This window comes from Tamandua tetradactyla, chromosome 10 (assembly GCF_023851605.1).
Source record: "Tamandua tetradactyla isolate mTamTet1 chromosome 10, mTamTet1.pri, whole genome shotgun sequence".
NCBI lineage: Eukaryota > Metazoa > Chordata > Mammalia > Pilosa > Myrmecophagidae > Tamandua > Tamandua tetradactyla.
The window spans coordinates 75084976-75103123 of NC_135336.1; the positions used below are offsets into that span (position 1 = coordinate 75084976).

Sequence of the window (18148 nt, forward strand, 5' to 3'; positions counted from 1 at the left end):
AGGTTCAAAAGATTTTTACTGGTGCATGTCCTTACTACATCTCCAAACATCTGAGTCTGTGTCATCTCTGAGCTCTGAGCTGAGTTGTGGTGAGCTATGCTGAACTCCTTCTCTCTCTCTCTTCTGACTCTTCCTTTAAATCTCCAGACCATCATATTAAAATGTGACTCATTGTGGAAGGCACTCTCCTTAGCCAACCACAGGTGTGATCAGCCATAGATGAATTTTACATGCTGATGATTTAGGTCCATAGCAGCAGAACAACAGCCACAGGGCACCATCACTTGTCCAGCTCTTGCCAACTTGGCAATTATACATATCGTCTTGAATCATACTTAATCTCTAAGTAGAAAACAATAACAGAAAAATTTTTCACCTAATAATGCTCATCTTTCCTGCAGACAATACACCAAATCTTTCCATATACAAAATACATTCATTTCATCACAATATCACAAAGACAAAAATCATTTGAGTAACACCAACTCAAAAGTAGGACAAAATCTTATCAAAATCAGTTACAGGCATGGTCTGTTTTAAGGCAAAATTCTCCTCTGGTTATGGACCGGTGTACTTATATCAAGTTATCTGTTTCCAATATACAAAGAAGGAATAATCGTAGGATAAATGATCCCATTGCCGTAGACAGATATTGGAAGGAAAACAGGGGTCACTTGACCCAAACAATTCCAAAACTTTTCAAGGCAAACTTCATTAGATTTCAAAGTCTGAGAGTCATTCATCTCATGGCTTTAGAAAACAATCGCCCTACCCTTTCCAAGGAACAACACAGTGGCTCTGTTCTCACCAAACACTGGGATGAGGGTTGCAATATTGGACAGACAATTTTTTCAGCCCTACCCTCCTCCAGCATCTAAGTGGCACCCAGATCTCTGCCATCTCTGGGCCCCAAGTTCAACTCCTTCAGAGCAATAGGGTGGCAGCCAGGCTCCCCGCAACCCATAGAGATTGTATTCTACCCTCTCTTGGGCCTGGGCACCAGAACTCTTCCTGAACATCGAGCAGAGGCCTGCCTTCTGCCTCTGGAGCAAACTCACCCTCTGTACATGCACTGGTGGATCCACTCTCCTAGGCCAAGGTTTCTTGGCTTCAGACCTTAGCTTCCATAGTTCTGCCTCTGAGTTCATTTTTCTTTCAATATATCCATTTTCTGTCCAGACAATCAGTGGTTCCATTTATACAGATCGTGAAAAAAAACCAAAAACACTGTTGACATGGCATGCAGCATACGGTGATCAAAGCCATCAGACAATAGGATCTTTCACAGATATTTTCTGGATAACTCCATCTCTTAGTCTGGCTTGTCCTGTAGGAGATGACTGGTTCCATGTTTGTTTAAATCTTCACAAGGGGCACTGTTATCTGGGATCCCACTTTCTGGGAGCCTAGAATTTTTATAACCATCAATTTCTGTTTTGTTTCCCTTGTAACCAAGAGTTCAGTTCTCAACCTATCCCTCTCATCACATTTTACTTCAAGCTGCAAGGAGAAACCAGGCTGCAACCTCCATACTCAATTTGGTAATCTCTCCAGCCAAGTACCCCAGATCATTGCATTCAAATTCTTCCTTCTATCTGACACCAAGACTCTATTTTGCCAAATTCTCTGCCACTTCAAAAGAAGGGTGGCCATCCTTCCAATCAGCAATGGAAGTATCTTTAGAGTCTATATTTCTACCAGCAGACTCTTCAAAGCAATCTAGGCTTTCTCTATCAAGCTTCTCGTAATTCTTACAGAATCCTCCCCTTATCCATTTAAAAAGCTGTTATAAAATATTTGGTATTTGTGTATACAGTAGCACCCCACTCCTGGCAACAAAATCTGTTTTAACTTGCTAAAGCTGCTTGAATGAATACACCCGAAATATAAAAGCCAGAACTGGCTTTTATAAAGGGGATTTATTTAGTTACAAATTTACAGGTCCTTGGAGGGAGCAGTTGGCTTTTCTGGAATTCTGGAGAGTACATAGGTAGTTCAGTGACAGATTTCTTTGTTATACAGGAGGGCACATGGCAATGTCTGCTTACCTTCTTTCTTCACTTCAAGATTCAACAGCTTTCCTTGGAGCATGACAGTTCCGCATCTCCAAACATCTGGGTCTGTGTTAGCTCTGAGCTCTGAGCTGAGTTGTGGAAGGCTGTGCTGAGCTCCTTCTCTCTCTTCTTAGTCTCCTTTTAAGTTTCAAGCATATTAAAATGTCACTCATGGCAGAAAACACTCCCCTTAGCCAACCACAGATGTGATCAACCATAGGTGGATTTCACATACTGATGAATTAAGTCCACAGCAACAGAACAACTGTACACCATCACCAGGCCAAGTACATACTTGAGCCTACCTACTACAGAGTAGAACTGTGTATAGAGGGCGTAAGCCTTGAAATGAGAAACAATCTTCTGTGCATTCCAAACATAGAAAACAGCCTATAAAAGACTAAAAATTTGAAAACTTTGTGCTGAAAAAAACTATGAGAATTTTGGTATAAGAGTACATAGTGCCTGATAGGATGTGAGGTTGAAAATGAAAAGATAAGGGTAGGTGGGTTTATGAAAGATTTTGAATGCCACACCACACAGGGATTCACAGAAGCATTTCAGCAGAGCAAACATGATTAGAATTATTAAAAGTTAATTCTGGAGGGTACATGGGTAGTTCAGTCATAGAATTCTCTCCTGCCATGTGGGACTCTGGGGTTCAATTCTGGGACCATATACCAAACCCTCAAAAAAAAAATATTCTGGAAAAAATTCCCTATGATATACATATCACATATATTCCTCTCTGTGTATGTATGCATAAACATAGGAAATACATATATGTAGGGAGACACATAAAAAAAGTTATTTCTGGGTCTTTATTGGAAATCCATGAAAAAAAAATGTGACCAGACCCAGTAAAGAACTGCAAAGATTTCAGTGTACTGCCCAGAAATACCAGTAGCCCTCTATCCTGGGTGAGTATTAGAACAAATCAGGAAACATTTTTAAAATATTGATATTAGGCCACACACCCAGAGGCTTTGGCTCAGTTGACCTGGGATGGCATCTGAATTGCTGTAGATATATGTTTAAGTTCAAGGAGATTGTAACGGCACTACTAGGGTTGAGAAACACTGAGATAAGAAGCTCTGAGTTTAAGCACCAGAGTTAGGAGTGTTGTGGCTTAAAAATGAGTCCTTCAGAATAATGTCACCAAGCATGTAACAATCTGGATGAACTTTGTGGACATTATGCTGAGTGAAATTAGCCAAAAACAAAAGGACATATACTGTATGGTCTCACTAATATGAACTAGCATTAATGAGTGAATTTTGAGGAGAAAGTTAGGAACACAGGTTATCAGGAGATAGAAATAGGGTAGAGATTGGACAATTAGTGCCAAAGGAATATAGGTTGTGCAACAAGACTGACTGTAAAAATTCAGAAATGTATAGCACAACACTACTTGATTGTAGCACAATGATATAAGTACACTGAATGAAGTTAAATTTGAGTATGATTGAGGAAGAAGAGCTGGGGGACATTATGAAACCAGAAGGAAAGACAGAGAATAAAGACTGAGACAGTATAATTTAGGAATGCCTAGAGTGAACAAGGATGGTGATTAAACGTAAAAATATAAAAACATTTTTGCATGAGCGAGAACAAAAGAATGTCAGTGTTGCAGGATGTTGAAGTAGATGGTATACAGGGAAAAAGTACAATCAATGCAAGCTAGAGTCTATAGTCAACAGTAACATTCCAATATGCTTCCACTGAATGCAACAAACATCATGCCAAAACTAAATGTCAACAAGTGGAGAGTATGGGGAAGGGGTATGGATTCTTTGCAGAAGAAAAGGAAACGTCTTCATATAAATTATGGTGGCAACAGCATGTCTATATACTTGGGTAAGATTGTACGATGTGTGAATAAGATTGTTTAAAAATAAACAGAGAGAAACAAATGCTAGAGAAAATGCAGAAGAAGAGACTTACCTGTTCACTGTCAGTAGGGAAACAAAAAGGTACAGCCCCCTTTCAGGGCAGTGTGGTGGTTCCACAGGATGCCAGGGCTGAGGTTGACATATAACCCTGAAATCCTGATGCTCAGTATCTACCTAGAGAAATTTAGTGTAGGTACACAAATGGACATTTGCACACAGATGTTTATGGTGGCAGTATTTTCAGTCCACAATGGATAGAGCTGGCCTAAGGATACAACAAATGAGTAATGGAAAGGGGTACTATGGTGTATATATACAATGAACTATTGAGCGACTGCAGGAAGAAATGAAGTTGCGTGGCAGGCAACTAGGTGTCTGAAGGTTAAGGACTGTATGTTGAATGTGTCAAGAACAAAAAGACAAATATTATCATGTGCAATTCATATGGACTAACTATAATATGAAAACTTGGTGAAATTGAGAACATGAGTTATCAGGTTAGGGCCTGTTATAAAGGGTCCTAGATTGTAAGCTCTTACAGCAGTCATATATATTCAGGAACTGAAACTGTTATTCTAAATTCTGAGATACTGAGCTGTTTGTTTATAATCTGGTCATTTCCAGAAACTTTGGGTTATGTGACACCTGAGACTCAGAGTTAGAGCTCTGAAGCTATGAAAGTCAGCAGTACCTGATACAGGAACTGGTTAAAAAGTTGAAAAAGTGGTCAGACTTCAAGTAGAGATATGAATGTAGCTGATCTGGATAGGACTGAGGTAAATCAGAATACAGGGTAAAGGATGATATCATCCAATTTTAAAACTTCAATTTTTGTTTTCCAAAGGAAGAGATGTTTATTTGGTGCAAAATTTATATTTTGGTTAGTGCACTTTATAACTTAACTTGTATGATCAGTTTAGTTGATCACCATTTAAGTACATGGAATCTTGAATAAGCTGTGAAATTTTGTTGGTTTGTCCAGGTTAGTGTGATATGCTGATATATCCCAGAGGAATCTGGGCAGTGAACAAAGAAGTATTTGTGAAGTCCCCTTGGGGAACTTGGGAAAAGGAGGAAATATTCAACTTTCCCGTTTGGAGAATTTGTGATATTCTCACCAGGAGTAAGGACAAACAAATCAATAGGCCAAGCCCTCAATCTTGGGGTTCATCCCTATGAAACTTATTTCTGCAAAGGACATGCCAAGTCTACTTTAAAAAGAGTCACTCCCAGAGAACCCCTTTTGTTGCTCAGATGTAGCTTCTCTTTCTAAGTCAACTCTGCAGGTGAACACACTGCCCTCCCTCCTACTTGGGATCTGACTCTCAAGGGTATAAATCTCCCTGGTAATGTGGAACAGAGGTCCTGGGATGAGCCTCGACCTGGCATCAAGGTATTGAGAAAGTCTTCTTGACCAAAAGGAGGAAGAGAGACATGAGACAACATAAAGTTTCAGTGGCTGAGAGATTTCAAATAGAATCAAGAATTCAATAAGAATCATATCCTTATGCATTACATAGATATCCCTTTTTAGTTTATGGTGTATTAGAGTGGCTAGAGGGAAGTACCTGAAGCTGTTGAACTGTATTCCAATAACCTTGGTTCTTGAAGACAATTATATAAAGATATAACATTTACAATGTGACTGTGATTGTGAAAACTTTGTGTCTGATGCTCCTTTTATCCAGAGTATGGACAGATGAGTAAAAATAAATAAATAAATAAATAAATAAGGGAAGCAAATTGTAAAATAAATTGGGTAGATGGAAATACTAGTGGCCAATGAGAAGGTGGAGCCAGGGGTATGGTATGTATGAGTTTTTCTTTCTTCTTTTTATTTTGTTTTCTGCAGTGATGCAAATGTTGTAAAAAAAAATGATCATGGTGATGAAAACACACTATGTGATGATATTGTGAGCCACTGATTGTATACCATTTATGAAATATATGTGTATGGTGATTTCTCAATAAAAAAAAAATTTTTTTAAGTGAGTCCTTGCCCAATGGACACAGATTCAATCAGTAAGCACAATGGGATTTTGAAAAGAGAGAAGGTTTATTTACCAAAGTTAGTCTCATGGAGACAGAAAGGCTATCCTCAAATCTGTTTTCCCAAACTGGAGAAACTTTCAGTGTTTTAGAGCATTCAAACAAAGGCTGGTAGACTTAGAATAATACGCAAAGCAGTTTGAGATGATGAAGTGAGAGATTGTCTAATTACTGAGCATGTGTAGAGTGATTACATATTTAAGCTATTGCACATGTCAGGTGTACTGACCTTGACTAGAGCCGGCTTGTTTCAGCAAGGTAGTTTGGGATTTGGGGGTGTTTAGTTCTGGACTGACTCATCCTAATCAATAAGGTACTATGTGTCAGGGCAACCAACTTCAGGAGGCTATGTGCAAGGGCACCTGACTTCAGAGGACAATGTACAAGAGCACACGACTTCAGGATTGCAAAACAAGATAAGGGCATACAGATAGGGCCAGACTTGAGTTGTCTTGTTATTGCCCAGTTACAGGGTGCAGTTTCAAATTATAGCACCAGCAAAACAAGTCATCCAGGTTAACAATTCAGTGAGTGTGATTTTTGTTATTATAATTAGGCAAAGTTTTCTCCTAGATTAACCTTCTTTTTAATTGTGCATATCTTGACAGTTAAAGTCTATTAAGGCTGGTCTAGCTGAAGCTGTTAAAAACAGGAATTTATCTATAAGGTGGGGATTTTGGAGATCAGAGAAAAGAGAATTGGAAACTTCTGCAACCTAGTCATGGACAAAGCTGCTTTAAAAAGTGGTCAGCGGTAGAGGGGGGTGGGGGGTGCTTGCTGAAAAATGGGTAAGGGCCCACTACAGGGTAAGAAGATGGGTGTGAGATCGATGGTAGAATCAATGGCATATGGTGACTGGATAGATGAATGGAGGAGGGAGGTACAGGAATACATACAGAATGTAGATATATTCTAGCTTTCTGGATTGTGTGACTGAATTGACTTTGATACATTAAACATGAGATAAGGTTTCAAAAGATTTTTCCTGAGGAACAAGCTGTTTCTCAAAAGAAAATAAAAGAGAGAGAGATGGGAGTTAAATAAGTTTAAGGAAGTCAAAGTACTGCTTTAATAAGGTGCCCAGTGAATCTGGACTTCATTTGGTGGGAGAAAAGGAATTTTCAGATTTTGATCCTAAGGATACATTGCCTTCATTGTCTCCTTTCTCTAGTGGTGGAAGGGCAGATGAATGGGTAGAGAGAGAAGAAATCAAAAGAGTATTACTTTGGAAAATACACATAAAGCAATTCACAAACACTCTACTAGGAGGAGATGCTACAAACCAATATATGTTAGCATTTATTTTGTAGTGCCTATAGCAGAATGTTCTAGTTTTTATGAAATAATGAGTTGTAAGAGGATGGCCTGGGGTGTTATTGACTCTTCCTTCTCCTCTCTAATCTCTACAGACAGTGTCTTAGTTTACCAGTCTGCTGTGGCACACAGTGGGTTGTCTTAAACAACAAGAATGTATTGCCTCTCAGTTCTGAGGGTAGAAAATGCCCAAAATCAAGATATTCTGAAGGCCAGTTTTCTCCCAAAGTCTATAGAATTCTGGTGCTGACTACCAGCAGTCCTTGGCTGTATCTCTGCCTCCATCATAGGGCAATGTCCTCTCCTTTTCATCTGCTCTTCTGAGTTTTCCACTGGCTTCCACAGTTTCTCCTTGTGGGCTTTCCAACTTCTGGCTTCCAATTTCTTCTCCAGTAACATGGATTAAAGCCCATCCTCATTCAGTCAGGCTATGCCTTAACTAAAAATAACATCTTCAAGAGGTCTCATTTACAATGAGTTCACACCCACAGAAATGCAGATTAAGGTTAAGAACATTTGTTTGTCGGATAACTTAATTCAACCAATTATAGGTACTAAATGATATCATTCCTGTTTTTCATATTTGACAACTAAAAGCAAAGCTGAGGACAAAAATTTTGTATTGAAAGGATCCATCACCCTTCTTTTCCTCTTATTTTCAAATGTCATGTACTTTCTTTCATAAGTAGAAATGTATTCTTTTTCCTGAATACATCACTCTCTGATGTGAAGAAAGGGGCAGGAGAGAGGGAGTGGAGCTGAAGGAAGAATAAATAATAATTAGAAACACTTACTTGGTGCTTATTATGTGTCAAGCACTGTTCTATGCACATTACTTATATTAGTAATTTTATTTTTGTAACAACTCTGAAACAGGTGTAATTAATATCCTTATTTTGCAGATAGGAAAACAGATACATAAAAAGGTTAAATAACTTACCCCAAGCCATATAGCTAGCAAATTGCAGAGCTGGAATATAGAAACATATATGGCTTCCAGAGTCAACACTTAACCACACGAAGATGTAGCTTTTATCACACCTTTTGGCATTGGACATATGTTTTCATTGGACAAATGAAAACTGTAGAAGTTGCCTGGAGTTAAATCATCTTGTAAGCTTCCAGAAAGGGCTCTTTATAAAGCATGATTTCATTGGCTTAGGAGAAGTAATCAATGAAGAAAGAAAGGTTGAAGAACTAGAAGGGGGAATGATAGACGGAACAGTATTCAGGAGAAAGTCGAATAAGATAAGGCTTCCATATCCTACATGAAAAGATTATCATTTACAAAAAGACAAGAGGTAAGGATGCAGGTAACATTTTAGACATATATTGGGAACTGTGATGATTAATTTCATATGTCAACTTGGCTAGGCTACTCTGTACAGTAGTTAAGCAAGCACTGGCCTGATAGCCACTGTGAGAGTATGTCATAAATGGATTTGCGTCTATCAACAGTTTATTGCATCTAAAGATAATTTCAACTACATTCAACAAAGAAGATTACCCTCGATAATGTGGGGAGTGTCCTCATTCAATCAATTAAGGATATCTTAAAATATATAACTGAGGATTTCAGAATTCAGAAAGAATTTCTACCTCAAGTTCAGTCACCAGATTGCCCTGGGAATATCGACTTGCCAGACTTCAGAATCACCTTTATGTTGCCTCCCGGCCAGAGGGACATCTGTGCCTGGGAATAAAGTAATTCCCCTACTTCCCCTGTCTTGAAAAGTTGCAGGTATTCATGAGGTTAAGCCCTTCTGTAAGCTCTTTTACAAGCTCTGTTGAGCAAACAGCTAACAAATGTTCCAGTTGATTTGCAATTGTTTACCCTCGGGCTGGAGGGAGTAAAACTTCCTGGAATATCGCATGCAGAAGTTTCTGAGAAGATTGCCCCCTGTCAAGGGGGGGTAGGGAGGAAGCGGGTGTGACCTGGGGGTGGTGACCCGCTAGATAAGGGAAGTCTGAGGATACAAAAGGGAGGCAAGAAAACAGAATAGAGATCTGACTCCCAAGAAGCAGGGAGCCCTGAGTGATGGAACCATACTTGTCTCCTGAGTGCTGATTTCTTAAGTTAACCTCGACGCCCCTCTCCCAACTCGGCGTCAAGAGCCGGACGCGGCAATTGGAGGTCCCACCGAGATCGGGAACGAGGTATCATCGGACGAGGCTCCACGGTAAGGACCGGGGGAAGATCGGGAAAGAGTCCCGGGTAGGCGCGCCTGATAGTCTTAAAAGGAAGTTAAATAAAAATAATGGGGAATTATGCCTCACGAGTTCGGCTGGCTTCTGAACTGAAGGAACTAAAGGAACTAAAAGAACAGAAGGAAACATTAAGAAAACAGGGAACTGTAATTAAGTCAAGTGCCGCACTCGATTTTATTAAAATCATAGGAGATGTAAGTCCCTGGTTCCTGACAGGGGGAAATTTTAACATCACAGATTGGGAACAGTTTGGAGCAGGACATTTAGAGGAGTCTCGTGGTTCTTGGAATTCTCTGATATTTATTGCAGGAGGGAGGTCAGGAAAATGGAGAATGTTGACTGATTTGATAAAAGTTTATACTGTGGTTCAGCCTATGGAGTCATTGCAGCCTGGCTTGCCCACACCAGTTGTAATTTCTAAGAACTGATTTATTATGATAGATTTTAAAAATTGCTTCTTTGCTGTGCCTTTGGCAGAGCAGGATAAAGAAAGATTGGTTTCTGTGCTTGTTCTTGTGCCTTTATATAGGGATTCATGTACACCTGAGTCAGAAAGTATTCAGTGAGAAAGGTGCCATACCAAACGGGGGTCAGTGCTCATTGATGGTTCCTGTGGCAGGTTGGTCCCCAAAGGGGTGTGCAGTTCGGGATTGTAGTTCTGACTCAAGGTATTCTGTTAGGTTACCTTTGTTTAGTCTGAATGATTATTCTATGAGATTTATACCAATACTACAGGTAAAGTCCTATGACTCAGAATGGGAATGGCAACCCCATCTCCTTTTGTTAACTTAAATCCTCAATAAACAGCAATTTGGAAACTGGCCATGAGTTTAGCTCTTATTCATGTTTGAAAAGAGAAATATATTTTAAGAACTTTAAAACTAAAAATTCTTGTTAAAAACTATATATTGATAGTTAATGCATATTTGAAACATTAAAGTATTTTAAATATTTAACATTATTCTAGCAAATTTAATTTTGATTGTAATTACATATGTGGTAAAATATTTGTTCAAAGTAATGATTTAAGTATGAAAAATATGAAAGATGTATTTTTATTAATAGGAAAACAGAATAGTTTTATCCTAAAATGAAAAACTGTTACTAAGTGAGAAAAATATAGGACAAAGCCTAAACCAATATAATAAGTGCTGAGGGTTTGTAAAAATAAAAATTATGGTTAAAATCAAGAAAGATTTAATGAGTCTAAAATGATAATGCTTTCTTGAACTTTTAGCCTGTTCTGATAAAAAGATATAAAATTTCTAAATAATTAGTTAAAAAGCAAAAAGTCTGTGTTTTATCAAAATAACTTACGTTAACTTTTATCATGTTGTTATCTGTATATAAAATACTGATTTTCTCCTGGCAGAAACTGCTTCTTTTCTTGCCCTAAACCAGGTGGCTTAATCTATTAATCTAAGTACTATTACTATAAATGAATCTATAACTGACTAAATAATATTCAAATCATATAAAAACCTATATTCCTTTAAGCCAAAATATCTTAAGACTTTGTCCAATCTTTATATAAACTATATATGTATAAACGAAATTTATCCCAAGATAACCATGGCTTATATTGGAAGTAGATCAGATTTGAGGGTTGAATGCAAGGAAAAAATATACTTGTGGAGTCTTTTTTGTTCACCTGATGTTGCCATTACATGCAACTGATATTGCTATCACATGACCTTGATAAAAAATAGTTAAAATGTGCACTGTAGCCGGGAGGACTGGCTATCCCCCCAGAAAGAGGTGTACTTTAATAAAAATATCTAGGTCCCAGGAAGCTCCTCTTGGTCCCTAGCCAGTTCCCAGAGGACCCAACTGGGCCCCGTCATGTAAGCAAACCGAAATTTGGCCACTATTGTGAGAAAATATCATAAAAACTGCATGAAATAAATTTAAAATTAGCAAAAATGCACAACCAATTATAAAGAATCCACATTCTTGTATTCCTTTTTAATCAATCCAATGAATTCAATTTTCAAAATCTGGTCATTTGCCATGGGCACATGTTACTATTAGCACTCTGCATTCATTTTTGCTACCTGCCACTTTAGGGATTCCTAATTATATGTTACAAAACTTGTTTGATATTTTACAAGGAGATTCTGATTTATTAAGCAAAAGGCAGTTAACAGCTGCAGCTGAATGAGAGTTACAATTAATTGAACAATGCATTCAAAAAGGACAGCTTGTTCAAATAGATCTTAAAAAGCCTGTTGATTTTATTATTTTCTTTACCTTGCAATCTCCCACAGGCCTATTTTAGTAAGACGGTGTTTTAAAATGGATTTTTTTACCAGACAATTGACAAAAATGTTTAAATACATATTTGCAAAAGATTATTTCTTTAATAGCCAAAAGTCACCAAAAATATTATCAGTTAAGAAGTCATGATCCTAATCGCATAGTGTGTAATCTCACAAAGGAAGAGGTTCAAAGTCTATATATTTTCAATACCTTTTGGCAAATAGCATTAAGTGACTTTAAAGGACAAATGAATAATCATTTGCTATGTCAAAACTTTTACAATTTTTAAAAATTAACGCAATGGATTTTGCCTAAGATAGTTCCAACCTTACATAATGCCGGATCTGCCCGTTAACCTGTGGGGCAGAGATGTTCTTAATGCCATGGGAGCAGTCCTGACTACTCAAACCTTAAAAGGAAACAATCAGCCAGTAACGAACATGATGTTAGATATGGGCTGGACGCCCGGCAAGGGACTGGGCCGCTCACAACAAGGGCGGCCCCAAACTTTGCTCCCCCAAGATGAAATCACGAGAACCCCAGGGGATAGAAGAGGATTGGGTAATGAGCCTTTTTCCTAGGGGCTACTGTAGAGTGGCCTGAACCTTCACCCATAATTTGGAAAAACGACTCCCCGGTGTGGGTAGAACAGTGGCCCTTAACTAAGGAAAAACTCCAGGCCGCCCAAGATATAGTGAATGAGCAATTAGCAGCGGGACATGTTGTCCCTTCTACTTCACCATGGAATACACCAATGTTTGTGATAAAAAAGAAATCAGGGCAGTGGTGACTTTTGCAGGACTTTAGAGCAGTAAATAAAACCATGCAAATCATGGAGCCTTGCAGCCTGGGCTCCCTCATCCTGCTGCCATTCCAAAAGACTGGCACATGATAATTTTAGATCTAAAGGATTGTTTTTTCAACATACCTCTTGCTGCTCAAGATTGTCAGCGCTTTGCTTTCTCGGTACCCTCCACCAATTATCGGGAGCCTTATAAGAGATATCATTGGGTAGTTTTGCCCCAAGGCATGGCAAATAGTCCTACCTTGTGTCAACTTTTTGTTGCAGCTGTACTCACCGCTGCGACAACAATTTAAGGATGCATATATAATCCATTATGTAGATGATCTGTTAATGGCTCATTCTGACAAGGACAGACTAATAACTCTTTATGCTCAAATGCAGGCTGCTCTGCGTCAGGCAGGACTTGTAATTGCCCCCAGAAAGGTTCAATTGACATACCCCTATAATTATTTGGGTTACACTATTAATAATGTAGGAATTGCGCCTCAAAAGATTCAATTTGCCACCTCACACTTAAAGACCTTGCATCAATGGCAACGATTTCTTGGAGAGATACAATGGTTGAGGCCATAATTTTCACTTTTGACAGGGGATCTAAAGCCTCTTTTTGACCTTTTAAAAGGCGATTCAGACCCCAATTCCTCTCGAGAATTGACACCTGAGGCTAGAGGCGCTTTAGCCAAGGTTGAGCAGGCCATGCAGGATATGACACTTCAGCAGTTAAACTATGACGAGCCTCTAGAGTTCCTGGTCTTAGCATCTAAGTTTATGCCTACTGGAGTTTTTTGGCAGCATGGACCCCTTTATTGGGTACACTTGTCCGCTTCACCAGGGCACACGGTCATTCCCTATCCTGATATGGTGATTCAACTCTTATGGAAAGGTCAGGCTCTTGGTAGAGCGCTTTTCAGTAAAAATGCTGACAAAATTATATTGCCTTACACTCAAGATATGATTTCCCAACTGATACAGAATAGTGACTCCTGGTGTTTATACTTAACATCCTACCAGGGGGAGGTTTCCCAAGCCTATCCCAAACATAAATTACTACAGAGTTTTAAAATTTGTCCTTTTGTCTTCCCAAAAGTAATAAGACAGCTCCCCATCCCAGGGGCACGCCTTCTGTTTACAAGACAGCTCCAAGTCAGGCACACCAGTTGTAGTAGATGGTGAAAGAATAGAATCTGTCAATATTCCTGAGGCCTCTGCTCAGCTAGTGGAACACTCAGCTGTAATTTTAGCCCTTAAGCTGTACCCAAATGAACCCTTAAACATCTACACTGACAGTGTGTATGTTGCTAATATCATGCCCCAGTTAGAAGTGGCACCCCATGTAGGAAACTCTTCGAGAGTCGTCTCCCAACTACAGTACCTCCAAGTACTTATCTGGGCCAGAAAGGATCCTCTATTTGTGGGCCACATTTGAGGACATTCGAACTTGCCAGGTCCCCTCGCAGAAGGAAACGCCAAAGCTGATGAAGCCACCCGCTTAGTTTTCGCCTCTTTTGAGTATGATCAGGCCCTGCAGCTACATAAGAAATTCCACCTTAATGCTCACTTAGACTCCAAACTCGCTGCACAAAAGCTGAAGCAGTGCCCATTGTTTCCGTGTGCCCTACTTGCGTTCCTTTTATCCACGCTCCGTCCTTAGGTATAAATCCCAGAGGTCTTAGAGCTAACGATATCTGGCAAATGGATGTTACTCATATTAATAAGCTGGGAGCTAGGCACTGTCTACATGTGTAGGTGGACACCTACTCAGGCATGATTATGGCTACCTTACATTCGGGGGAAAAAACTAAACATGTAATAGACCACTGTACTGCTGCACTTTCGGTCTTGGGGGTGCCTTGCCACATAAAAACTGATAATGGCCCTGCTTACACTAGCAACCAATTTTCTAAATTTTGTAAAGTATGAGATATCAAACACAGCACAGGTATCCCTTATAACCCTCAAGGGCAAGCGATTGTTGAGAGAGCACATCGCCACCTCAAAACCTATTTGCAAAAAACAAAAGAGGGTGAGGTATACCAAGAGTGCCAAGGACCACAGGCATTACTCTCTCTTACATTGTTCATTTTAAACTTTTTGCTTTTGGACGACAAAGGATACAGTGCCGCGCAGCGGCATTTTTCCATTCCTGCGTCAGTTGAAGCCATGGTAAAATGGAAAGACCTTTCTACAGGTGCCTGGCAGCCTCCGGCTCCAATATTGGCCAGGGTTAGAGGCGCCGTGTGCGTCTACCCAACTGGCGCCGAAAAACCAATATGGGTGCCGGAGCGATGTGTCAGGCCTGTCCATGACCTTGAGCCAAAAGAAAGTCCCCAAGAAGTTGGGAAATGTTAAAATCGGCCTCCAGGGTTTTTACGCCCTGAGAAAATTTCGTTTTATGTTTTGCAGGAGGCGTATGGACCGTGTGAGGAAAACACAACCCCGTCATTGGATTTTCCTTGCTGTTTTTCTCCTCCTGTTTATCTTTGCCCTGCACTGTGTCATTTTGGCGGTGGCAGAACAGGAATCCAGTAACACAGCCCTGCCTTGGTTCGCTGGTACCACAACTACTGCGTTGAGGGGACAGTGACTCCTGCCGTCTTCCTCCAGAGAACAACGCTTGACAACAATTTTCCTCCTTCTGCCTGATGACTGTTTATATGCTGATCTCCCCTTTTTTGCTTCTTAGGACTTAGTGGAAACCCCAGGGAGGCGGGAGCAGGGAGGGCAGGTCGCACCCGTTCTTCTCTTCTTTCATGTCACTGCATGCGTTTCTGTTAATAAGATTCTGTACCACCTGCAACATGGGACACCCACAGAACCTCATGAAGGCCTAGTAAAGGCTGTTGGACCACCCAATGACGGGCAACTTCCCCGCTTGCCACATCTACCTAAGCCAGGAGCAGGCACCTCCAATGATGGGTCCTGTGGCAGGGGCTAGGGGTCGACCTAAGACAGGGAGTCCTTCCCAAACTTCTCAAAAGAAAAAGGGGTGAGATGTTGCCTCCCGGCCAGAGGGACATCTGTGCCTGGGAATAAAGTAATTCCCCTACTTCCCCTGTCTTGAGAAGTTGCAGGCATTCATGAGGTTAAGCCCTTCTGTAAGCTCTTTTACAAGCTCTGTTGAGCAAACAGCTAACAAATGTTCCAGTTGATTTGCAATTGTTGTTTACCCTCGGGCTGGAGGGAGTAAAACTTCCTGGAATATCGCATGCAGAAGTTTCCTAGAAGATTGCCCCCTGTCAAGGGGGTAGGGAGGAAGCGGGTGTGACCTGGGGGTGGTGAGGGAAGTCTGAAGATACAAAAGGGAGGCAAGAAAACAGAATAGAGATCTGACTCCCAAGAAGCAGGGAGCCCTGAGTGATGGAACCATACTTGTCTCCTGAGTGCTGATTTCTTAAGTTAACCTCGACGCCCCTCTCCCAACTCAGCTTCAAGAGCCGGACGCGGCACCTTTATCAGGGTTTTCAGCTTGTGGTCTGTCCTACAGAATTCAAACTTGCCAGTCACCACAGTTGCATGAGCCAATTGCACGTGTGTGTCCTCATACACACCCTTGCCTAATACATATTTTGGCACTGGGAGTAGGGTGCTGCTATTACAGATACCCAAAAATGTAGATGTGGTTTTGGATTTAAGAAATGGGTAGGGAGAGGCTGGAAGAATGTTGAGAAGCTTGATAGGAAAAGCCTAGATTGCTGTGAATAGAGCGGTAGAGAAAGCTTCTATAGTTTAAGAGAATGCATATATAGTCATAGGCAGAGAATATTAGTAGAAATAAACATTTTAAAGGTACTTTTGGCTTGGATCCCCTTGAATTGCATGGAAAACTGAAAAGGGTTTTGAGAATTTTTTTAAGAGCAATAAAACTGTCTATCTGCACTGGAAGGGACAGAGACGGGGCAAAAGGAAGGAAAAATGACTCCTAGGGAAGAACTATGGGATCAGAGTTTTAGGTTGATGAGATTTCTTCTGATCAAGGAGACGGTTCCACCCCAGCTTTAGGATAGGGTGTGGTTTCTGCCCTGGCATTTGGAAAGGGAGGGTCCACCCCAGTGTTGAGAGAGACCAAGTGTTCTGTCTGGTGAGTGTGACTACACCTTAGTGCTCAGAAAGGGTGTGTCCTATGCCCCAGGACTCAGGGAAAGCATGGTCACTGCCCAAAGCATCAATCCATAGATTGACTCTCAGACCTTGGAATCTAATGGAGTTAGATTCCCTACTGGGTTTCAGACTGGCTTGGTACCTGTGACCCCTGTGTTCCTTCCAATTTCTCCCTTCTGGAATGGCAATGTCTAACCTATGTCCATCCCACCATTCCATTTTGGTATCAGATAACATGTTTTCTAGGTTTCATGGGTCCACACGCATAGAGGAATTTTGCCCTAGAATGGACCACACCCATAATCTGTTTTGACAAGACTTTGGATTTAGAGTCATTTTTTTTTATTAATTAAAAAAAGAATTAACAAAACAATTAGAAATCATTCCAATCTACATGTACAATCAGTAATTCTTAATAACATCACATAGTTGCATATTCATCATTTCTTAGTACATTTGCATCGATTTAGAAAAAGAAATAAAAAGACAACAGAATAAGAATTAAAACAATAATAGAAAGAAAAAAAAACAAAAAAAAACAAAAACAAAAAACCTATACCTCACATGCAGCTTCATTCAGTGTTTTAACATAATTGCATTACAATTGGGTAGTATTGTGCTGTCCATTTCTGAGTTTTTATATCCAGTCCCGTTGTACAGTCTGTATCCCTTCAGCTCCAATTATCCCTTCTCTTTTTTTTTTTTAATTAACGGAAAAAAAGAAATTAACCCAGCATTTAGAGATCATACCATCCTACATATGCAATCATTAATTCTTAACATCATCACATAGATGCATGATCATCATTTCTTACTACATTTGCATTGGTTTAGAAGAACTAGCAACATAACTGAAAAAGATATAGAATGTTAATATAGAGAAAAAAATAAAAGTAATAATAGTAAAATCAAAACAAAACAAAACAAAACAAAAATCTATAGTTCAGATGCAGCTTCATTCAGTGTTTTAACATGCTTACTTTACAATTAGGTATTATTGTGCTGTCCATTTTTGAGTTTTTGTATCTAGTCCTGTTGCACAGTCTGTATCCCTTCAGCTTCAATTACCCATTGTCTTACCCTGTTTCTAACTCCTGCTGAACTCTGTTACCAATGACATATTTCAAGTTTATTCTCGAGTGTCCGTTCACATCAGTGGGACCATACAGTATTTGTCCTTTAGTTTTTGGCTGGATTGACTCAGCATAATATTCTCTAGGTCCATCCATGTTATTACATGGTTCATAAGTTTATCTTGTCTTAAAGCTGCATAATATTCCATCATATGTATATACCACAGTTTGTTTAGCCACTCTTCTGTTGATGGAGATTTTGGCTGTTTCCATCTCTTTGCAATTGTAAATAATGCTGCTATAAACATTGGTGTGCAAATGTCCGTTTGTGTTTTTGCCCTTAAGTCCTTTGAGTAGATACCTAGCAATGGTATTGCTGGGTCGTATGGCAATTCT

General features: G+C 39.8%; 1 long non-coding RNA gene across 1 annotated transcript; it reads left to right on the plus strand.

The window, feature by feature from the left end:
- The first annotated feature begins 8976 nt into the window (after positions 1-8976).
- On the plus strand, positions 8977-16370 carry LOC143648542 (uncharacterized). The gene is made up of 2 exons (XR_013158613.1): positions 8977-9489; positions 14985-16370. It is a non-coding gene; the product is annotated as an uncharacterized LOC143648542 (long non-coding RNA).
- The last annotated feature ends 1778 nt before the right edge of the window (positions 16371-18148 follow it).